Source organism: Pogoniulus pusillus, chromosome 17 (genome assembly GCF_015220805.1).
Source record: "Pogoniulus pusillus isolate bPogPus1 chromosome 17, bPogPus1.pri, whole genome shotgun sequence".
NCBI lineage: Eukaryota > Metazoa > Chordata > Aves > Piciformes > Lybiidae > Pogoniulus > Pogoniulus pusillus.
In genome coordinates, this window is record NC_087280.1 from 18785552 (window position 1) to 18809708 (window position 24157).

A 24157-nucleotide genomic window follows, 5' to 3' on the forward strand; every position below is an offset into this window, starting at 1 on the left:
CTGCTTGCTTCAAAACATCTATGGAGAGAGCAATGAGCAAGACAGCACACAGGACGTCAGCAATAATGGTCCAGGGTTCAAATGTTTATTTGAAAGCACCCTGAGCATGCTTTATGTTGCTGCCAACCAGCAGCATGTGATGGAAGAGTTATTTTAAATGGTTTTCTGAGATGCTGATTGTTGGTTCCCTCTCTCCCTTTTCCACCCTCAAAATACTTTTAATTCTTTTGGTGTTGGGCAAATAGATAATTAAAGTGTATCCTTCAAATCAGGTGACAAACAGGCAGTTTGTTTTGGATGTGTGTACTGCTTTTGGGGCTGCGTTTCATTCTAGTGCTGCACTTTGAGATGCTTGTCTGTAGAGGGATGATGGCTATTTAAATTCGTTTTGTTACTCTGGTAAATAGACTCCAAAGAATACTGAAGAGTTTTTTTCATGCCAAGAGAGTACAGCCCCAGTGACTTGAGGCTGTTTTGGAACATTTTGTGGCTTTTCAATCCTGTAGCATGTACCAATTCTGAACCTAAAAAGAGGGTGACTATATTAGCATTGGTCTATTTGAAATGTCTTCCTGGATATGATCATGCTGGACGCAAAAACCATTTCAAATGGGCAAAAAATGACATTGGACCACTGACAATCTTAGTATGGCTCAGTGAGACTCAGTGTTGATACTGTTTTCACTTGGTTTTTTTGGTGGAAAAAATAGTAGGTTTTGTTTTAATATAACCTTGGGCAATTTTACAGTGACAAGACTTTTCTTCATCTCGTTTCTGACTATACTTTCATAGAGCCTCCACTTTAAGGTGCTCACAGGGTACAAATTCAGCCTTTTTTATGCAAAATCTGCCAGGACATTTTGAAATCCACAAATGGTTGTATGGGACAGGAGCATCTTTTTATTTAGAAATAATAACTTTAGATTTCTCTGCAGTGTCATGTGTTGCATGTTAGCTTAGACTGAATCTTTTAGATCAAGTTATAAACTGTTGAGGAAAATGATTTATTAATGGGAATGCTAAAAGCTAACATCAGTGTAGTGAGAAGTGGAGGTGAAATGTCTTTTTGCAGAGAAAATGCAGTGTCTAAAGGTAGCAAAACAATTTTTTTTTTAAAGTAGTAGGTACTATTTCAAAGGCTGTGGTTTTTTGAAAACAACTTGATGCCAATAGCTTAACCTGTTTTTAATAAACATGGTTGCTGGTTGGAGCCAAAACAAACAGTTATGGTCCTTAAATGAACCGAATTGAGGAATCATAACTGCTCAAGTAGACTGCTAAAAATTGTAGGTGTAGCTAAGTGTGAGTCAGGAGGGAAGTTCACCAGTGGAGACTTGAGAGGTATGCAGGGATTCCTGGTCACTTCTCCTTCAGTGTTAATTATTCTGGAGGAATGTGAGGAAGATGCTTCAGCAGTGAAATTGAAGGGGATTGGTGCTTTAGCCTAGAAACTGAAGTATCTTAACTTGAGGGAACTGGAGGGAAGGCCATTACAGACTGTTGCACCTGAGCCAAACTTACTACTGTGAGGGATATTCTATTCATTGTCTTTTACTATGTTTCCCTTTTGCCTTTTGCAGCATCCACTGTTGAAGGCTTCATTTACCTCTGGGCAGTGCATGTATGTTGGGTCGGAATCTGGGCTCTGTTGGGCTGGACCAAGACCCATTAAGCTTTGTGGAAAATGTCTCTGCTTTCAGTGATTTTTAGTCAAACAACTTTAGTTGAAGGGTGCCTCTAAATGCTGAGGGCTACCTGGAAATTTGTGTGCCTGAAAGGTTATCAGTAAAGGCAGGGAGAAGCTGACTGTGAGCACTTAATGGCTGCAAGATATATATAAAAGAATATATTTTTTTTCAACTGTTTTAAAAACAACTCTGCATTACCACCTTTCAGAATATTAATGACATTATTCAGGAGAAGATATAGTTGTTTCTGTCTTTTCTCCCTCTTGTGAGAGCCATGTTGAGGTTTCTCAGGGCTTCTCATCAATTATATTCCTCTGCTCTGCCTTACTCATTTTTTCTGGATTTGCATGCTCCATGAGCTTAGGGTGGCTACGTTAAGTGCTAAAATACTGTGAAGCTTTAGAGAGTAGTTGAAGATCTCTTGTCTGCTGAAGGCATGGCACAAAATACAGGTTTCTTGAATTTCCGCCAGTGATCCGAAGTGATTTCCACGTAAAGATTTTGCAGAAAGGGTGTAGGACATTGGGAGGCCCTTGGGGCCTGTGGGAATCTTAGGCAAGTATTTTTTAGTTCATGCTTCAATTTAATCTTCTGAACCACCTTTGCAAACAACTACAGGAAGAGTCCATGCATTTTGTTTGACTATAAAATTGCAGATACTAGTTAAGAAATGCGCTGGATGGTCTTGAATGACCTCAGCTGTCTAAAAGACTCGAGAGATACCGTAGCTAACTGTTGTACTAATTGAATTTAATCTGCTTTTTGTACACTTCTGCCTGGGCAATAGTTCAATCTATTCCAGAAAGCAGAAGGCCAAATTGTAAGCAAATCCCATTCTTGTGGACAAATACTCTAACTTTGAGAGGCACCATGTAGTCACAGCATTTCACTTACCTATCTTGGGAGGTTAGAGAAGCTGGGAATGAAGGTTAAGCACTGGAAAGCTGTAGGAACATTTTTTTCCCATGTGTTTCTTTATAGTCACAAGTCTGGAAAGGATGGATGGAGGTGAGGATTATTTGCAACCATAAAACAGAACGGTATTTGAGGTGACCTTAAAATTTACCTACATAAACAGACCACGGGTGGTAGGGGATTTTTCTTCTTTTCACAGTGTCATTGAGAGGAGTGTTCAAACTACACATTATTTACAAGCTGTTGCAGATACTGGACTTCTGCATGACATCTTCACTTCATAAATGCCTTGTTGGAGAAAGAAGAGGAGCTGGTGTGTTTCATTCTCCAATCCTCCAACTCCCACAGATGTACCCTGATTATCTGACTTGAGTGTGGGGCAGCCTTTGGCAGTCTGGAGATTTTTGTGAAGTGAACTTGCAGGAAGTACTCTGAGACAGATCAGCTGGATGTGTGCTCAGTTAACTATAAACAAAATATTTGTCTTTAAACATAAACCAAAAAGGAAATGAAGCAAGGAAATGTTAGTAATCCTCCTTAAGGAGTGTAAGTAACAATGTCAGTGTTGGTTCTTTCTGAAAAAACACATTCTCTGCCTGTTAAAATGTTTTTCTGGTGCATGCAGAGTTTCATGAACACCACAGAATTCCTACACAGGGAGTACACCTGCAGGTTGTTGGTACAGCACAGCTTTGACATTTTTTAAATAAGCCAGTTCATCAGAATTTAGGACCTAAATCACAGTGTCAGGATGTACACATTGTTAGAGAAATTGCTTTAAGAGAACAGGTAAAGTGTGCTTGGAAAGTAATACATGGACAACCTTCTGATGCTGTAGGTCTTGGGTAGTTCTGTGGAACTTTATGATATACTCTGTGGAGGGCAGAATGAGGAACAACCATAGCAAAAATGTTTTGATCATCTGTTGATGCACTGACCTCCGAGTTTGGGACAGTGCTACAGCCCCATACTTCTCATCGAGTACATTCTTATGCCAAACCTACAGTGAACTGCGGTATCTTTAGCATCATTCTGTTCTCTACACATGTGTAATAGTGATGGCCTCTCAGCTTTTCCAGGCAGGAAAGCATCTTTGCCTTCTGTTCAGTGAGTCAACTTATGTACTCAGTTTGGTTGTAGAATCAGCCAGGTTGGAAAAGACCTCCAAGATCATCCTGTCCAACCTGTCACCCAGCCCTATCCACTCAACCAGACCATGGCACTAAGTGCCTCATCCAGGCTTTTCTTGAAAACCTCCAGGGATGGCAACTCCACCACCTCCCTGGGCAGCCCCTTCCAATGGCAAATCACTCTCTCTGTGAAGAACTTCCTCCTAGTATAAATCCAGTTGGATCTTGTACTGCAATTAGGTTTACATTCTCAGGAACAGAATTGATACTCAAAATGGAGTCAAGTGCCAAAGCACCTTATTTAACAGGCGACAAGGTATAGCCAACACCACAATAGTCTGATCTGTACGGAGCACTGCGCCGCAAGTGGGAACAATGAGTGGGAGCATAATGAGTGGCAGCAGCAAGCAGGAACAAGGGTCAGCAGCCATTAGAAAGGGCAGTTCAGGAGCAGCAGTGATGGCAGGTAGCAGAGATGGCAGGTCCTCAGGAGAAATGAGAGCTCCCAGAGATGAAGGTCGCAACAGGGCCCCAACAGGGCCCGAGCAGTGCACACACCGCAGCACTGTGACTTATAAAACTTCACACTGTTGCTAAAAATAGCCATGCCGCTTCACTGAGCAGTGCAATGCATGCCCAGTAGCACTGCTAGGAAGCCTTCAGGGTCCTGAAGTCTCTTGGTGGACCCTAGGAGCAGGAGCAGGTTAGATTTCCTTGTGTTGGCTCCACATGTAGCTCTGCTTGCATGGCAGCCACAGGGACAAAACTTCCATAGCTCAAATTCTAAGCAGTAAAATAGGTTGTATTGACAAACTTTAGGTTTTCAGTTATTGTACCTCTTACAAGGTCAGGATTATAAAGAAGCAGCTGTGTTTTTCCTTAGAATGTGATGGCTCGTGATCTGGTTGTGTTTCTGGTTTTGGGCACCATTCACCTGAGAGCCTGTGAAGCATCTCAGGTGCTGTGCAGGATGCTTAACAGGATTCTTGCACTGCTGCATGCTGAGAGCTGCATGCTGCTGATGTCCAGCTCCTGCTGAGCTGCAGGTGTGTCCTGAGCAAGGCTGAAAAATTCTGACCCAATCGACAGATGGAGATTCATGGGGGTGGACAAGTTCTTGGTGAGCTGCAAGTTTCTAATAGAGCTCAAGCTTAGCTGTTAGAGCATGCCGCATGGGACTGGGGTGAGAACTTCAACTAACATAGGAGTCCTGCTGTTGAGGCAGCCACTGTGCCCCTTTATAGTAGTGGGTTTTGCTTTGTATTAGTACTGAAAGTCACCAAGATTTTTCTCTCTGAAATCAGTAAGAAATAAGTTACTTCAGTACATGTTCCCAGCTGCAATGGCCAGATGATAGAACCTTCTAAAATAGTTTTAGTGAGGAGAAATCAGATGTCAGGTCTGCTGAGAGCAGTATGCACATAAACCTAAAGAAGAAACCTGGATTAGTGGAGACAAATCTCGGATACTTAAAGACACTTGGAAAGAACTTTAAACTGGCTGTGGCATGACTGAATGCTATGCAGGCAAAAGCTGAATTTCACATTGGGCAGTTTCTGCAGTTACTGCAAAATCACAAAATATCCTGTTTCCTTCTCTTGTCACCCCACAACCAACAGATGTTGCCTTGGTTGTAGTGGTGGAGCCTTCTGAGAAGCAGACTAATATTTGGCAAAGCACAAGAAAATTCTTGACATAGTTGATAACTTCTTTGGAAGGCAACTTTGACTATTTATTGCTTTGTTTCCTAAATAAACGTTAGGCTCCTTAGCAGGCAGAAAAGAGTGGTGAGCCCAATGCTGGACTTTTTTTAACCATGGCTGTAGTAAGTGGGGATTTTTTTTTCTTTCCTCCCTTGAAAGGAGGGACTTCTCTGTTCATTTTTGACTTTTGGCACATGTTACCAAAATATTTGTGGACCAGTAACATGTATTCTTTCATCTTGAAAGTGGGAAATAAAACATATTTTGTTCCTATATGTAAATACCCTTCTCCCACAAAAAAAAAATGTTTGCTTTGTAAATCCAGCCTGGTTTTCTTCTCATAGTGTGAATTCCTGGGAGCTCTGTTTCAAAGGGCAGGGACATGCACTTTCAGGTTATCCCGGTGCCCAAATAAAGGGGCTCACTGCTCTCCCCTTGATGTTTGTAAGAATAGGTGAGACTTCTTTAAAAAAAGACCCCTGTGTAGTGGTTAAAATGACCTTCTTAGGAAATGCCATGCATGCCAGAGCACATAACCTTCCTCCCCATCTCTTCCCCTGCATAGGAGGGGCTGTGGGATACAAAGGCGCCTGGGAAAGGGAATGCACATTCTTTTGTACAAAGGAAGCTCAGAATCCCATGGTATATACATGGGTGCCTCTGTCTTCCCCCTTAAAAATGTTTTTCTTTACCCTGTAATCAGAGATTTTTTTCCTTATTAATTTTACTTTGGGTGGAGAGAAAAGGGAAAGATGTATTGTTTGGATGGAAGTCGCTGCCGGAGGGCAACAATTGGGCTATTGTTGGGCTGTAATTCTAGTGTGGGGCTCCAAAGGGAGGTGAAAAGGAGGAAAAGGAATATGAACAAAACCAAGTATTAACTCTGTAATGGTCTCCTGGTTTTTACCTGAACAAGACCTCGAAGGCTAATAATGAAACGGCGTTGCTACAAGTGGTGATGCTGCTCTCCTGTGAACATTTGGGAGAAAGGCAATAAGGGAACAATTTTTTTTTTTTCTTCCAGCTGAAACCATGGAGTTATTTTTTTTTAAAGCCAAAATCAAAACTGTTAGTTGAAGGCAGAAACAGGCCTCAGGAAATGCTGTTTCTTCTGGCAGCAAGAGACAAAGATCCTTATTCTTTAGACCAGTCTTTGTATAATTCAGAACAATAATAATTTTTTTCAGTGCCTGATAAAGAACAAGTGCTCATTATCATAATGTGTTAACAGAGCTATAATTAAGATTGTTCTTGTCACTTTTTTTAATATACCACTTTCCTTTGGGAAGTCTTAATTGTTGGAAAAAATTACTGTGTATTTACATTTGGCAAAAAGAGGCTTGGGGATCAAACCTTTTAAAGCAGCACTGTTTGCTTTCCCTAAGTGACTGTGAGAGACAAATTGAGGAAGGGTGAAAAGATGTGAGGATTACCTCAGGTGCTGGTCAGGCTCCATGCAGAAGAAGCAGCAAAGCAACCACTTCACTCCTAGCTTTTTACACACTTTCTGCCTTCCTGATGTTTCTGGATTACCCCACATATCCCAAGATTGCTTTGGGATCACCTCACACACATACTGCATCCTTTTGAGACTAAATAACATCTTTTCTTGTTTTGATTGCAATTAGAAATGCTAGTTCATCTTGTGTATTTCTTTATTACAGTATTGATCTCAAATGCTGAGTGGTTCTAAGTGCTCATGCTTCCTCAGTCCTTTGAGTCTGTTGATGGAAAAGTCACATGTACTCCAATGAAGACTTTGATACTCAGTTTTCATTTAAACTGTGACAGTACTGGGGAGGTACCCTGATGGCTGATTGCCTGCCAGAAGCAGAGAGGGTTGCCGTTGATGCTTTTATGAGCATCTAAGATTTATTTTGAGAGCTATAGTTGACTTCAGTATAGTGATGCAAATTTACATCACTTGAGAATAAGATCAACAAACCTGTTGGCCTCTCAGACTGCCTCGCAGCTGGCATAGAAAAAAACCCTGGGTTGGAGTCTGTTATTTTTTTTTTTTTTTTTCATTTTTATAGCTTTGGAAAGGCTATAAAAAGCAAAATTAATTTCTACATACTAAGAGTATCTTTGGGTAGTAGAAGGGATGTGCAGCTACAGTCCAGTTATTTGTAAGAATCAAATGTGGAGTTAAGCATTTAACTTGCAATTAGTCTGCCAATAATTGTGATTTTAATTATTTTTAATTCCCCGGGTTTTTTTTTCTTTAGGCTGAGGTTCTCTAAGAATTAAAGCCTTTGTTTTCATGCATAAGTGAATAGTTCTCAGTCTTTGTGGTGCTTCTCTGTACCTTTTCCAATTTTATTTCATCCTTTTTGAGCTAAAGGGATCAGAGTTGTGGTCTGTAGTCGAGATGTGATCACTCAATTACAGCAGTATAATGGAATTTTTTTTCTCCCACTGTTTCAAACCAGTTTGCTGGTGGTGTGCAGTATCTGCAAGGTGAAGTCCTCACTGAGGTGGACTTTTTTGGTGAGGTCACCTCTCTGGGTCCCAGAGGGAGGACACAGCGGTGGTAAGAATGAGAAGTGTTCTGGTATGCTTGGGTACTGTGGCTTCCTGTTATGTGATTAAAAAAGTGCTGAACCATTTGTAATGCGCAAATGATGTAGTAGTACTTGGAAAAACTTTTTGGCCAGCTTTGACTTGTTCTGTTTGTTAGTTTTGTTTGCACTTGGAGTGCAGGGAAGAGGATTGAATTAAGCTTTTGCATCCTCTCAGTTATTGGGCCAAATGCCACTGCTTTTGCTGCCAATAAAGCCTACAGAAGATGTGTAGGCATGAGGAGTGTGGGAGTTTCAGAATACACAAAATCTTCTAATTGACACGGGATTTGTAAAGTGCAGCTTGTATAACTGCTGGTGCCTAATCTCTCTTGTCCCTTCCAAGAGGCACGTTGATGATCCTTACGTTTGTTGGAGATGTTTATTTGTCTAAAGGAGATAAGAATTGCACAATTGATGCCTCTGACTTGTCTGCAGAGTTTCACATTTAAGACATAAATCCAGAATATTCTCATGCTAGAAGGAGGCTTAGTATTTTAATTTTTCTAAAAGGACTTTTTCTCTTGCAAAAGGAGACAAATCTTTCTTCACCCTCCACATTCCCCTTATTTTCAAGGAGAGAAAGAAGGAGATGTGGAGATGAGGGAGAGGACTGGTGTGAGGTGCATAATGGAAGACTACAGCTGAAAGTCAGGTGTAGTAGGTTGCTACTCTCCTCACAACCAGGTGGATGTGTGAAATGCTGCTCTGTAGGTATTTTTTCACTTGACACAATGCCATTCCTCCCGAGTGACTGTGCATGTCTAACCTTGCCTGATCCCCAGAAATTATCCTGCCACTTTCCCAAGCTTCCTTGTGGAAGAACCTGTTAGGACAGCAGTTACAATAGCTTTGGCCTTTGGAGTGGAAGATGTTAGCTCATGAAGGCAGTGCTGTGTGGGGACTCAGGAAGGTGTCTCCAGGAAGCAGATGATTTCTGAATCACAGAATCATTTAGATTAGAAAAGGACATTTAAGATCACCAAGTCCATTTGTAAACCTAGCATTGCTAAGTCCAACAAAAGTTTGCTTTTGTTAACTGCTCAGCTTTTAAGACTATTTTTCCCCAGAGGCCATGCATCCCAGGTAGAAGTTCCCTGCTCTGGAGTTTTAAGGCTGCAGCCTGGTAACTTGGGCTTCTGTTTGACAAGATCCCAAACTAATTTCCCAATTTTCAGCACAAGTAATGCTGTGAGTTCTAATGTAGGTTCTTTGTAATCTTGAAGTCAGAGGTTTTCTTTTAATTGTACCCGGGAAGTAATGGACAGGACTCTAAAGTATTATGTTGATTTCAGTTCATACTTTGCAGATGCTTTACACTAGGTTTTTTTGGTCCTTCTTGTAAGCCCCTGTGTTTTGAATCTCGGCACCCTGACAACCGCCTGTGTATTTGAACAAAAGAACAAAAGATTCAGTAGTGAGCAGCTGGGCACAAATCTGAAAGCACCTTTTTCTCCTTCCCTGCACCCCTCTCTCCTGTTTTTTGGTGTTTTGGGTTTGGTTGGGTTTTTTTTAATACATGGATTTTTGAGTGTCACAAAAGGGTTTGGTCTGGTTTTCCTCTGTCTTGAGAGGAATGTCAATGATGTTTCATTTAAATTTGTGTTTAATTTAGTGCTTCCTGATGTGTGATATGTAGGCAGTGGTGGCAGTGATGTCTGCATACAGCTGTGTGAAAATTAGGATATGCTGTGTTCTTTGAGAGCTCTTGAAGAATCCATCGAGGCCAAATTTTTGCTGCTTTATGATACTCTGCATGTTGCCATTGACTTAGAGCAGCTAGGCTTTTTTTCCCGTGTGTAGCTGTGCAGTGTTATAAAGGAGGATAATTTTTTCCTGGTGATCTGATTCTTAGATTTTTTTTTTTTAATGCTGCAGGCTACTGGTGGTGGACTTTTTTCTCCTTTTTCCCCCTCTCTTAACAGTTCCTACAATGCAAATCGCTTTTAGAACATGATACTGGGTCCATCCTGTGTAAAATACTCCAAATGTTTTCAAAGCTAGCTAGTTACAGCACCAACACACACCTAACTTTGTGCCTCCCAAAAATAGTCACCTGAAGTGAAACCAGAGGATGAACTGGAGCTGCTGGGTTTCAGGCCGTCTCCCCACATGGGCTGCGCTCGCATTCCTTAGTCCGGGGGCCCCGGGCCTCTTTTGAAAGCAACCTTTCAGGCTTATGAAGCTGCATTGTGTAAACATCTTCAGCAATAATTTATTCTCTTGAAAGAGGCCAAACTAATCCTCCCATCCTGGTTAGGGCTGCCTTAGACTTTAAGTCTGAGCAGCACATTTTCTGTCTTGCAGCAAGCGTGACATCACATGAATATAGCACCAGAATGTGGTCGAATACCAGTTAAAACAAAATTGTAAATCCTCCCTCATGGGGCGGTTGTATTGGGAATGTTCTTCCTTCATCTGTATGTTATCAAGCTAAATACCAACTCTTGGTTTTGCTAGTATGTTTCTGTACTTGTAGGGGGTAAAAAAAAACCCACATCCCTGCTGATTTCTATGCATTGATAATTTCCCTCCAAGCCTTGGTTTTTTTTGTCTTAGGAGCAAAACTGTTAGTAAAAGAGGAGACAAAACCCTTTATAAAAGTCTACCTGCAGAGAAAGTAAGTGAAATTATTTTCTGAAATTCAGAGCATTTGTGACCATAGTTTGTTGTAAAAAAGTTCATGAAGTCCTTTTGGAGAAACATATGTCTTCAATTTTATTTTTTTCCCCTTCTCTTACAGGAGCAGCATTCTTAACTTTGTTTTAAGAGGTTATTTAGTGCAGCCTCAGAAGCTCCACGTTGTTTTTGTCCTGCAGTAACACTCACCTAAGCAATGACATGGCATCTTTGGGGTTTACCTCTGTCTCCAGCCCCTGGGAGGTTGTTTACTACTTTCTGCCTCGAATAACAGGCTAGTCCCAGGGATCCTCCCAGGGGAGCAGGGTTATTGACTTCTGCCAAAATACCACCTTGGTGCCCAGCCTGGCTGCAGGGCTGGTGGTGGCAGCATGATGCCCTTGGGAATGTTGTTGATGGGAATGATGAGGCTCTGGCTGTGGGTCTGGTGCCCATGTGGCAGCAGAATGTCGGTGGGATGTGGGATACTGCTGAGCAGCCGAGCCCCCAGCAGCGTGAATTTAGCATTCAGCTCACGTCTCCTCTGGAGGGGGTGAAGAAAACAGTGATCCCCTTTTCAGGAGTGAGGTGTGTTCAAGCCTATATTTGGATGCTGCACCTCTTGCTAAATTTGGTTTCTCTTCATTAAAACAGGAGCTGTTTTAATGGTCCTGCAGGGGAAAACATGGGCTTGCTGTAGAGTGGCTTCCTCTGGGGCTTTTTTTCCACCTTTTAAAAAAGGCCAAGGTCTGTTCTGGAGGGCTGGAGGGAAGGTGGAGGAAAGGGGTGGAGAGCGGGAGGGAGGGTCTGGTCTTGTGAGCGCCTGTGTGTGGCGAGGAGTGCCGCCTTTCCCTGCTTTTCCCTGCTTTTCCCTGCTTTTCCCTGCTTTTCCCTCTTCACCTCCCATGGGGCCGGGGGTGGGGGGCGCTGGAGTAGGGAGGCAGTGCTTTGTTTACTAATAGAGGCGTTGGGAGAGGCATGGCTGTGGAGACGTGCAGAGTCTGTGTTGTGAGAGAGGGGTCTGAACATTGTCGATTCCATCTCCCTTTCCCTGGGCAAAGCAGCCTTTGGATTTTCCATAGGGAGGTGGTTATCTCTGGATCAGGGAGCGTGGAGCAGAAAGCATGGCAGCTTTCTGCTGTTAAAATAAGTGTTTCTCTAGCTTTTGTTGTGACCCGAATCGGGTTTCCCCTGTGCAGCAGCACGATGTGCCTGCAGTGGGTGTGATGGAGCAGCAGTGGAGGGGAATTGTTTGTGTCAGGGCTGCTGGAACGCATGGAGTGGAGGCGTGCGTGGGAGCTGGTGCCTCTCGCCTGCCCGGCTCCTTGCCCAGCCACCAGCCAGGGAAGCCAAGCTACTGTGTTCTGTTGCACCGTGCTGGTACACCAGCCTTTGCCAGGTTCCTTGTATGTTTAGGTGCCTCGTCTTGAGTGCCAGAGATATTTATAAACTAGCTCACTTTTGTGACAGGGTTGCAGTCAGAATGTGGATGGCAGTGGATGTGAACGTTGCTGTGTGCACTGGGGAGACTGAAGGGCCTGGTGGTATTGTCTGGCAGTGTCCTAGTGACCTAGGCTGCTGCTCACATCCAGCTTTGATGGCGTGACCGGCAGAGACCTTTGAATCTGTGCAATTGATGATTTGCAGTAATTACTTCCAGTTGTAGCAGCATGCACAGTGTGGCTGGATCCTTTAGGTACCACTGTGCAGGTCCTGATGAAAGTAGTTTTGGGGAAGATGTTGATAAATATGAACAATTATGTAAGAGATTTAGGTACCCCCCCCCCCCCCTCCCCAAAATAAAACAGAAAAAGGTAAAAATCCAGGTCCATTGGGGTATTGCAGTAAAAGCATGAGGGACTTTGGGTACTACATTTAAAAATCCAGACACCCTAAGGAAATAAAACAAAATTGAATTAGTTGCAAGAATTAATTCATTTTTGCTAACTCGTGCTATTAATCATTTAAATTATCTGAGATGGAAATTACAACTGCAGTGGTGACTTTCTGCTGTATTTCAGGATACTCCTCCCTTCAGTAATTTGACCTAGTTTACCGGTGTTTTAATTCCGCCCTCTCGTTTTGAATACTTCTTGTTACCACTTTTATCAGCTGGTTCTAAATATTTTACTGTCTGCTCTATTCCAGGGTCAAATGGGACAAGCATTACCTTCTGTCTAAAGAAAAAACTGTGCTGAAATCCATTCCTGCTGAAATCCCTTAAATATGACAAACGTATTTGACCTGAAAAATTATGAGTATGCTCCAAAATTTACTTCCTCCCTCCCCCTGCCCACCTCTAACAGCATTTGAAAAAAGCTAATTTTTCTACTATCGAAATCTCATGCTTATATCCTTAGACCAGAGAAGTTACTAAACCCTGCAGCCTAGCCACTTCTAAGTCCAGATATGCTGAAATTATCACAGTATCATAGTATCATCAGGGTTGGAAGAGACCTCACAGATCATCAAGTCCGACCCTTTACCACAGAGCTCAAGGCTAGACCATGGCACCAAGTGCCACGTCCAGTCTTGCCTTGAACAGCCCCAGGGACGGCGACTCCACCACCTTCCTGGCAGTTCAGATTCTGTGATTCAGATCAACTTCATAAGTAGGGTTTGCTTTTCAGAAAACTACCTGCCTTTTGTGAAACTTCCACGGAGCTTCTGCTGGCATTATGTGTTTACGCTGAATTTCATTGTGTTACACATAAGATGCATGTGCTTCAGGGGAAGCAGCAGATTCCAGAGGCAGTATGTATCTGGAGAAATCTTGCTCTGCTGTGATCCCACTAATTTCTAGGACAGCTATACTTAACTATTTTTTCTAATGCCATGCCAGTCTTGGGTAGTGCAGGGAGGTAGTTTACCAGTGGCTTTTGAAATGTTTTTTTCCATAAAGAGTGAGGTGTGCTGCTTTGAGCAGCAGTCAGAGCATGAAGAGTTACTTCATATATTTATCAATGAGCAAACCTGACAGGTCTTTAGATATAAGCTGAAGAATTATGTTAGTGTTTATCCCTCTGACTTGTGGTCTAATATATTTTGTAGCAGTCCTCCTCAAATGTGCGCTGTATTGTGGATCTGATACAATCACTTTTAAGGAACTGAACTCAGTGGTTAAGATCTGTATGGCTATAGTAAGCAGTTTTAAATCCTTAAGGTTAATCTCCTTTCCCCCTCCCCCCTCCAAACTCACTTCAGAATAAAAACTACACTTAAGTAATTTATTCTTTTACAAGTGAAAAAAAAAAGGTTTTCCTATACTGTGTGGTTCTTGTATGTAAAGCATCAGATCTTTGCATAGATTGTAAAGAGGCACAGCTAGTGTTTGTCTATGGTTGTGTTTCTGGCTTTCAAAATAAGAAGTAAAAACTCTTTAGAAAATATTTTTTTTTTACTCCATTCATATTCCCCCATGCTGCCCCCCATTCTTAATCCCCCACAGATGGAGCATTTCTACCCTAGGTGATCATTCTGATCATCATGATTTCCAAGCCAAACTTTTACTTTTGAAAAGTCATGAATTAAGTGCTGCTTTAAAAAAAAAAAAAAAAGGAAGAGAAAGTTGAATAAGAAGCTTAAAAACGTTTTCTGCTTTGTGTTATCGAATTTCTGTCAGTAAGATACCTTGCATTTCAGGTAAATTTCACTTAGTTTCTGTTGCAATTAACCAGCCTCGTAATTCGTGAGCTAGCACAGTTTCCATGGCCTTTAAAATGAAATAGGTAGATTCTTTTAAAAAGCTTTTAAATGTAACTGTATGCTATTAAATCATCTCCTTTCTTTAATAATTTCCCTTCACTCAAGCCTACGTGGGTGAAATGAAGCAAAAAGCCAGTATGATGCTCTGTGCAGTGTGTGCTGTCTTCCCTGCCCCTCATCCTCACTACCTCTTTACATGCTTCCTATGCTTGACTCGTGTGACTGCACCCAGCACTGCTTTCCTGTTGGTGTTGTTCAGGCAGTGTTCACTGATGGTTCGAAGTTGAGCAGACCTGGCTTTTTTTACTTGGGACAACCCAAGTAAAACAAATACAGACTTCGAAAATACTGGAGTAGCTTCTCTCTAGGTCTCTCCTGGTTTTGTAGCCTGGAGCAGGAGACCATGGTGGTTGGTGGTTGATGCTCCTGCATGGCTTGCCTAGTTACCCTGGGGCCTTTGCTTCTCAGATGTGAAAGACCAGAGAGAATCCCTTTCAGTCCATCACCACAGCATCAGCTCTGAGAAGCACTGGAGTAAATTATTATTCAGTGCATTTAAAGTGGATCTAAAGCCCATTGGGTTTGCTACCTGCAGCTCTAGATTCATTGGATGTCTTTTCACTGAAAGAGAAATAAATAACAGCCAGGAGCTGATGGATGGCGCTTGGCCTGTGCAGCAAATCAAGTCAGGGTGGGAAGTGAGGGGCGGATAGCCTATGACTGATAAGTAGCACTTACTGTAAGGAGCTTTAAAAAAAGGACTAATCTGAGAGTGGCTATAACTTGCAGGAATTCAGGTTATCTGGCTGCACTGCAGCTCTTCTTTTTATATCCTTTTGTCCTTTGAAACGCCAGGCTGTTAGGGTTGGGCTCTTATTTATTTATTTCTTCCTCTAGGCAGCTGCAGTGCTCAGTCTAGTAGGCTGAGATGCTAACAATGCGCTGCCTGCTGCCAAGAAAGGAGGTATTTGCATTCATTTTCACTTTCTTATTCTGAATTAAAAAAAAAACAAACCAAAAAAAACAAATAACCCCCCTGCAGTCCCACCGAGTCCTGCCTCCCCCGACATAAAGACATGTGCCGATACATGGGTTTGAGTGCCGGGCGATGGTGTGGTGCATGCATCAGCTTCCCAAGGGGGGAATGCAAGTGCCTATGTTCTGTGAAACAAAGCAGCTTCAACAGTAATCCAGAGCAGCCCTCGTAAAAACAATAAAAACACCAGCAGTAGCTTTTGTAGCAATTACTTAAAACAGGTTATAAATGCTTTTTTTACTCACTGTTTTTGCGGAATTGTTACCTTTTTTCTCAAAATTGACACTTGTTCGTACTGGTCTATCAGGAGCAGCCTGTGTACAAAAGAAGTGAGTTGCATTTTTTACTTGTCAAGTAATGTTCACAGCAGCGCAGAAGCGAGGAATTGGAGACTTGTTTAAAGTTCTGCAAGTGCTACCTTTGTGGTGCAGAGCTGGGTGGTGGGGCGACTCCTGTGTGGATTGGGATTGTTTGGGATGGGTGTGGGAGGCTGTGCTGCTCGTTCCCTCTCACCGGCGTGGACAGGGAACAAATGAGATCGTCACCTTTCCGAATGTGGAGCTTGAGATGTTTTGGCTGTATTGTGAGTACAGCAATTTAACTAAAGGGACATACAGCGAGGATGTCAAGAAAATTAGAGAAACCCAGAGATGGAAACTCCAGGGCTTTTATATTGTAACACATTAACTAAAACAGGTATCAAAAATAATCCTATTGCTGTGAAACTTGTTTTTGTGTCTGCTCGGTTCAATAAGCCTCTCATTATGATTCAGAGCACTGCATAGAAATCCTCTGTGCCATCTTTTTTTAATGCATTAAACGACCTACAGAGTGTTTCTTTTGTGGTGAAACCCCATTGCCTCAGCATGAAGTGTGCACAGTGTCCATGTGTCTTTGTTTAATGCAACATGTTTTGCTCCCTCAGTACTGAAACAGGGCATTTTTGTTCTTCAGTTACCACCACAGCAAAGTGATGCGTTTCTGAGAGCATGTGTGGCTCACAGGTACGTGCTCTCGATCTCCTGGATCTAGACGCACAAAGCCCATGTGCTTTTTCTGAACAGCTCTCACAGCTCGGTGTGTCTTGAAGAAATCACACCCAAGGAAACTGATATCTGCAGTTCTGAACTGGCCCCTCTCTTGTGTGCAGTTTGTGGTTGGTTTTTCCTTCCCATCTGAAACATCAGTGTGAAGAATCAGAGGGCTGAAGGGGAAGAAAAAAAAAATGTGCTGGTACTTGTTTAGAAGTATCAAATAACCTCCAGTGTGGGATTTTTATCTCGCTGTCTTTGTGGTAAGAGAGGTAGAGAAAAGGCACTTGAAAGCCTGCGACAGCGTAGCCTGTAGGAGCTTTACAAATTGATTCAGTTGTTCCATTCAGAGCAGAGATTTGATACAGGGTAATGAAATCAAATGGCTTAAAATAATCTTTTATTGATTTTTATGGAAAGAAATCTATACCTGCAGAATCAAACCGAGGCTGTGGTAAGATCTGCCTTTAAATTTTGCTTTGTTTTGTGCATTTAAATGTGCCGTTTTTCTTTTCCTCTGTGTCTTGAATGGCTGCTTCTGCTTCCTATAGTGTTCAGTATGAAGTCAAGCAACGCATGCTGAAGTATTAACAGCATCAAAATGTGCTGCCCTGTGTGTAATGCTGTTGGTACACGTGCGGAGGTCTGAAAAGACATTTTTGGTGACGCTCTGCTGTGCTGCCCTGGTTTGATTGGGTGTGGGGGCGGTGGCTGTCCCCTGCCCACGGCACAGGTCCCCGTGGGGCGCAGCGGGGGACGTGCCGCGTGATGCTGCTCCAGACTCATAAACAAACCATCACGTGGCTGTGCAGCCCTCCGGAGCATCGTGCGGGCAGGGATAGACAGCCCGGGCATTAGCCTTATTGGATTGCCCTGCCGAGCTGGGGCTGATTTGAGTGTTTTGGAGCCAGTGTTGAATGAAACAACATTAGGCACCTTTTCTTCTTCGTCTTTTTTTTTATTCTCCTCCGTCTTTTTTTTCTTCTCCTCTTTCCTCCTTCTCCTTTTCTTTTTCGTTCTTTGTGGTGTGATTCTTCCTCCCCCCCCCCCCATCCCCCCTTTCCCCTCCCTTTTTCAGCTGCAGGGCTTAGGATGCACAAACAGTTCCTGAACCTGTACGAAGCTTCTGTAAACACAGGTGCTTGTAATGCAACCTGTTCTTCTTTTTTGGCAAAAATGTTAGTTTGAGCAAGCTCTGTATGCTTACTGTCCTGTGAGAAAATGTATAGCTGCAGATAAAATGACATCAGACTTGAGATTTCTAAGAGCTCTGTTCTGTGTATTCTTTTTTCTCCATTTAACCAATAGAAGTGCTATTAAAAATGGGTCTCTCATTTGCTGGCATGTAGTTTCTTAGACCCACCATGTACCTGGCTGTGGTGTAGTTCGTTTGGCTTCTACTCAGGTCGAAGCTGCAGTGCCCTGAATGCTAACCGGTCTGCTAACACTTGATTGCGAATGATTAGCCTTCAAAAGCATCTAACTCTAAATGTAATTACAGCTCAATTTCTCTGTGTTGAGTCTTTTGCTTTACTGGTTGCACATAATAATCTACTAGGATGCTGCCTGTAAAACAATACATGCTGCTTCCCTAAGAACATAATGTAGATCATGAGATCAGACGTCCAGCTGAGTACTTCTTAGTTGTAATCTTCATCTTCAGATACTGGAGCTCAGCAATCCTTTAATGTGTTGGATGAGCATCACACTACATCAAACTAGCCCTCATCTAAACTAGCAGAAACTTTGTAGCTTCTGGTTATTGATAAATGTTGCCAGTAGACTGTATTGCTATTGGGGAGCTACTACATTCACGATGGTGCTTCGTTAACGGTGTGTAGAGAATAACTCATGAGGTTGCAATTCTAGGAGTCTATGGTAGAGAGGAGGCTTAAGGAGTGATTTAAGAGCTTAAGGAAGAGGATACAGAGTTTAAAAGCTCCTGAAGCATAATTTAGGCCAACAGGAGAGCAGGGGGAAAAGCTAATGTACAGCAGGAGCTGGTGGAATGAACCTGTTCTCAGGATGCTGTCTTCATCTACCCAGAGATGAGGCAGATGTGAGTAAAGCTCTGCACTGCCATGGAAGTAAGATGACATCTGAGGGAATGAGAAACCAGCCAAGGGGCTTGTGGGCTTGTAGAGTTCCTTTTAAGTTTAGTTTGGCAGATTTCAAGCTGCATTTTAAAAGATTTTTGGTTTCCAAAGACATTACTATTAAGTTATTTGTGCTGAGCCTGTTCTTTTCTTTTTTTTTTTTTTTTTGGTGATCCATTGCACCAGGAACCACAAAGTGCTTTTTAAAAATATCTTTTCTCAGAGTTACTTAATGCTCAGGAACACATTGACCTTCTTATTCTCTAAATGAGAATTTTTAAGCCAGATACATTTGTTAATCTTAAAAGAAACAGTTTGGCGAAATCTCTCTAGTTAAGATGCAGACAGTTTGGATCATGTCCCAAACTGTGCAGCTGTGAGTAGGTCACGTAGACTCTAGGTTCTTTATTTGCACCATGGGTGATGAAATCCTGTTGCTTCCTTACTTGTGTGTTGAGTGAGGCAGATAAACCTACCAGTGGCTGTGGGATACTTGAATGCTGTGGCTGAGAAGCTTCAGTCATGATGGACACTGATTGCATGGGAGAGGTTCTGACTGTTGTTGAACAATGCACTTAAGTGGGGACCAGAGGTAAAAAGATGAGACTTAGATGATGGGCGTCAGGTGTGTCCTGAAGTGGCAACCAAGGCTCTCAATATGAACATGAAAGGCAGAAGCAGATTAATCGTTCTTTTTCTAAGTGCCAAATGTGGCAGTGATGGCTTTTAAAAACAGTTATTGGCATTAAGGTAGTTCAAAGACACACAGTGGTGCAAGCATCTAAACTTGTCAGGGTGGCACCATCTGCATCTGTGATTGAAAACAGCCCAGGAGGACAAAACAAAAGACACAATGCAGTTTAAAAAATGAAATCAGTTTGTAAAGACATTTAGTTTACCGCTTTAAAAGCCTCCAACAACCTTTCAGTCAAAATATCAAAGATAGAAACTTCTAGAAAAGATACCTTGGTCACATTTTCTCAGGAGGATCTCAAGATTCTGGCTTACATCCTTTTTACTAGGGCAGTTTATAGTACTCCTTCAGCTAAATCTTGCAGTTAAGCGATGTGTTGCTGACTTCTTTGAGTCCATCATGGACCACTGTAAAGCCATTGGCTCAGTGCCGTTTCATCAGACAAGCCTCAGTTCTTTCCATGCTGCAGATGGTGACATTTGTCATTCTTCAACGTCTATAGAATCTTAGTCACAAAGGACCCAAGCCTGATATTACAAAGATATTTCACATTTCAGATGAGGTTGTGGTCTGCTGTTAAAGTATCTGTTTCTTTGTAGTTACTGATGTATCCACTGGTAGAGCTGTTTGCAAATATCCCCCAGACAAGCTGATTTCTAAATTAAGTGTGAGAAGATAATCTGGCTTCTGCTTTGTCTTTTCTCTGTTATATACTGGCAGCCTGGCAAGAAAATATTTGAACCCCCCTTGGCCTCTGAATAGTGTTCTCTGGTACTGAAGTCTGTAATTCAGGGCTTGATACATTTGAAAAAGAAAATTATGTCATGTAGTGTCAGGGGCTTTTGCATGTCAAGACAAACAGCTGCTTCTGTTCCCAAATATTTTGCTGTAACCTTGAGTAACTTGTCTTTTTTTACTGCATCTATTGCCCTCCCTGCCCCTGCTTTAAAATACACACTAAAAATAACCACTTGATTAGATTTCATACTTTGTAAAGCATTCTGTAATTTTGAGAACACCTTGTTAAAACATACAGCACAAATAGAAAGTATGTCTTCTTCTGTTAATAAGCATTAACAAAGTTTAATTTGTAGGAACCGATGCCAAAAAGCTGGTGTTAGTAGGAACAAGCCCCTTAAAACCTGGAAAGGGGAAGCAGAAGGTTTATTGTACGAACTATTGGTTGAAAAGCACTTCCCAGGAAACATATAAATGGATTAAAAATGGGGAAGGACATGATGTAGGGAGGGGGGCGAGTAATCAGTCAGTTTGGAGAGCCTTCCGTAGCAGTTAATCCTCCAGCGCCAGCGTGGCCACCAGCGGATACTACATCCTTAGGGGATGATCTCTGAGAAGCTGCTTTACTTTCTGTCATCTCTTGAACAAGCCATTGTGCCTAGATAAAGTGCATCAAGTGAATCTGAGAAATACGTAAGCCAAAATGTGTTTTAAAGGTAGCACTTAGCCCAACCCACGTACTTTTTCCCCCACATCTTTTCTAATTCATAAAAACAAACCGTAAAAACCCCTTGAACTTTGTGCAAAAATCTGTTGCTATGTAATTTGCAATTTAAATTATATTTCTCAGTGTTTGACTGCAGGCTAAATCAGCTATTCTATTCCCATCCAATTTAAGGCGTTTAGTTTTCGGGGGTTGGGACATCCTGGAATACTAATTATTTTTTTTTTCCCTCCCTGTTTCTTGTTTCATAACAGTCAACAAGCAGGATCTGCTGTTGTTTGGTAGTTCCTTTTTATTGTGTTTCAGCCAGGGCTCTGTATGCATATTTGGAATTCTCTGTTTTATTTTTCTTTTAATCAGTGTGAATTTTAAACAGAGTGTTCAGGCAGGTCTTTGCATAATTACACAAAACTTTAACGTGTAAGGAAGTGTAGGTTCATATAACAGAGAGAGGGCAGGGCCTTCCCTGCTTGATGCAGACAGATTCATTCATTGTTTCATATTTCAGTCACAAACGTTGGAGTAGAAATGTCATTTTTAATGATGGAATTGGAGAGTGTTTCTCAAATGCAGCATGGGCTAGTGGCAGGACTGCACTGTCCTCATGCAGCTGGCCAGTGGTAGCCACTCGGCTCTTCTCGTAGTCACAAGTGTCTGAACCAGAGTGATGGATAACTCCGGCACAACGTTTCTGAATGTCAGCATTAAATGTTTGTGGGGAAGATACAGTACTGATAACTCCAGAATAGCCAGAAATACTTCATTCTTGAGCTGCACTGTGTGTTGTGAATATATGCCAAGAGAACTTAGTGAATGCTGTGGCTGGCATGTTCGGAACAGATCACGTGAAGGATGCACTTTTGAATAGTGTAATGTCATGAAGAGTATGAAAATGGGAAGTGTGATGATGCTTTTGCCCCTTGGACCTCTGTAAACAAAGATACCTGCAGTAATTGGCTCAAGGAGACCTGTAACTGGAAGAAAAGGCAGTTGTGCTCTTAGAATCGTAGAATCATAGAATCAGCCAGGTTGGAAGAGACCTCCAAGATCATCCAGTCCAACCTATCACCCAGCCCTATCCAGTCAACTAGACCATGGCACTAAGTGCCTCATCCAGCCTTTTCTTGAAGACCTCCAGGGACGGTGCCTCCACCACCTCCCTGGGCAGCCCATTCCAATGGGAAATCACTCTCTCTGTGAAGAACTTCTTCCTAACATCCAGCCTATACCTATGCTGGCACAACTTGAGACTGTGTCCCCTTGTTCTATTGCTGGTTACTTGGGAGAAGAGGCCGCCCCCCACCTGGCTACAATGTCCCTTCAGGTAAGTTGTAGACAGTAATAAGATCACCCCTGAGCTTCCTCTTCTCCAGGCTAAACAGGCCCAGCTCCCTCAACCTCTCCTCATAGGATTTGTGCTCCAGGCCCCTCACCAGCTTTGTTGCCCTTCTCTGGACATGCTCCAGCACCTCAACATCCCTCTTGAATTGAGGGGCCCAGTACTCAAGGTGTGGTCTGACCAGTGTTGAGTACAGGGGAAGAATAACCTCCCTTGTCCTACTGGCTACACTGTTCCTGATGCAGGCCAGGATGCCATTGGCTCTCTTGGCCACCTGGGCACACTGCTGGCTCTTTTTATTGTAGTGTTACAGAGAAACAAAGCTTGGAATGAATTAATTTTTCTATTTGTAGGTGTCCTGTGAATCTAATTATTTCTAGAGTGAATGAGGTTGTGAGAAGTCTTCGCAGACTGTCTGAAGTTTGCCTGTTCTGGATTGGGGAGGCTATAAATATTTACAGAAGTGAATCATATAGTGCTTGTTTGGTTTGGGAGCCTCCATCTTCCATACTCAATACTAACCCTTTACAGAATAAATTAAACATTTTTACATTGTTAACATTACAAGATAATAATGTAATCTCTAAAAAAGTGTCAGTCAGAAGGCTTTTGTGGGAGAATGGCTGTGCTTTAGTTAATGCAACATAAACTTTGTATGGGTGTAAATATGTGGAACTTGGGTCTTTTGATTGGTTTGGTGTGGGTTTTGTTGTTGTTGTTGTGGGTTTTTTAATAATATCAAAAGGTAATACTAAGCTTGACTGTACTTGGTTATTCAAAGACTGTTTAATAATTGTACTCCATGATTTGGATGGAAGAAAATAAAATCCCATATTTAAATCCTTCCCTCAAAGTGAAGTGAACTTTAGCTTCTTAGGATAAATTCAGGTAATTTTTCTTCCTGCTAAGTAGGAGTTTTTAATAGCTTTTAAAAGTTTGTCTTGTGTTCTAGCTGTGCCAAGTGATGGAAAACAGTGGCACTGGTAGCATTACTGTTTAGATGGTGAGGAGTACAGATGATTTTTTTTCTGTTTTGGTTTGGTTGGGTTTTTTTTGTTTGTGGGTTGGTGGTTTTTTTTGTTTGTTTTGTTTTGTGGTGGGGTTTTTGTTGGGTTCGGGTTTTTGTTGTTTGTTTCAATTTGTTTGTTTTGTTTTTTGTTTTGTTTTTTTTACATCTGACTCGGCAGGGTTGCCTGGTAGTCTTGACAGCTTTATTGCAAAGCATGCAGTTGAATAAACTGTAATAAAAAGCACAGCGCTACTGCCTACCTGCAGTGAAGACTGACCCTGAGTGGAAAGGGAAGGAGAGGTGGGTGTCTCCCTTCCCTTCGCTTCTGACCAGAACTGGAGTTTCAGATGGTGTCACTTCATAAGGCTGGGCCTTGTCGGAGATGACTGCAACCACGGTGCATTGTTTTGGGTTGTTGTAATTGTTTGCAAGATGCGTTCAGGGGCTCTGCCCATGCTGGTACTTGTTCTGAGCACACAGAATACACAAACAAACCAGACGCCCAGTGCCATGGGGGTTTAAGGTAGTGTTTTTGTGTTGCACCTACCTGTGTCTTCAGATGTGCTGGGTTGCTCTGCTTACCTTTCAAAGCAGCAATTATTTGGGAAGAGAAAAATGTTTTCCATGCTAGGTTTCTCCCTTGATGCTGGGCAGTACACTTTCTGCTTCCTTTTAGTTCCTTCAGTGCTCTTGTGTCTCCAGACTGCAAAGCCTCATAGGAGTTGTGGGTTTCTTGATTTTTGTGGGGTTTTATATCTCAAATACTGTAATGACTCCATGAGAGTCAGACCCTGATCCCCAGCTACCACAAGACATTCTGAATTTGAAAAATCTGCCCATGTCTTTTTCCACATCTGCTTTTTGTATGAGTATTTATTTATATTGAACTTATCTAGGATTTGCAAATTAGAAACAGTTTTTGTGCCTAATACCTGTTAAAAATCCACCAAATATGAGATACCTCTGTCACAGCAAAGACTTGGACTTCTCTCTGGGATTTATGAACAGGTGAAGTGGTTTTCTTTAAAAGATGAGATGTGGTTGTGTGTTTCTTGGACAGACCATAAGGTATTTGTATGGATTATGAATGTCATCCAGCTCTCCTTTGTAGAAAATGTCTCTTTTTCCTAATTTTGCTGCATTTCGATACCTGCTATGTTCTCTGTGCC

At 42.2% G+C, this 24157-nt stretch overlaps 1 protein-coding gene across 4 annotated transcripts in view; it reads left to right on the forward strand.

Moving 5' to 3' along the window:
• Positions 1-24157, forward strand: part of IGF1R (insulin like growth factor 1 receptor) — a 186252-nt gene that overhangs the window by 103127 nt on the left and 58968 nt on the right. The gene's annotated exons all lie outside the window — the stretch shown is intronic.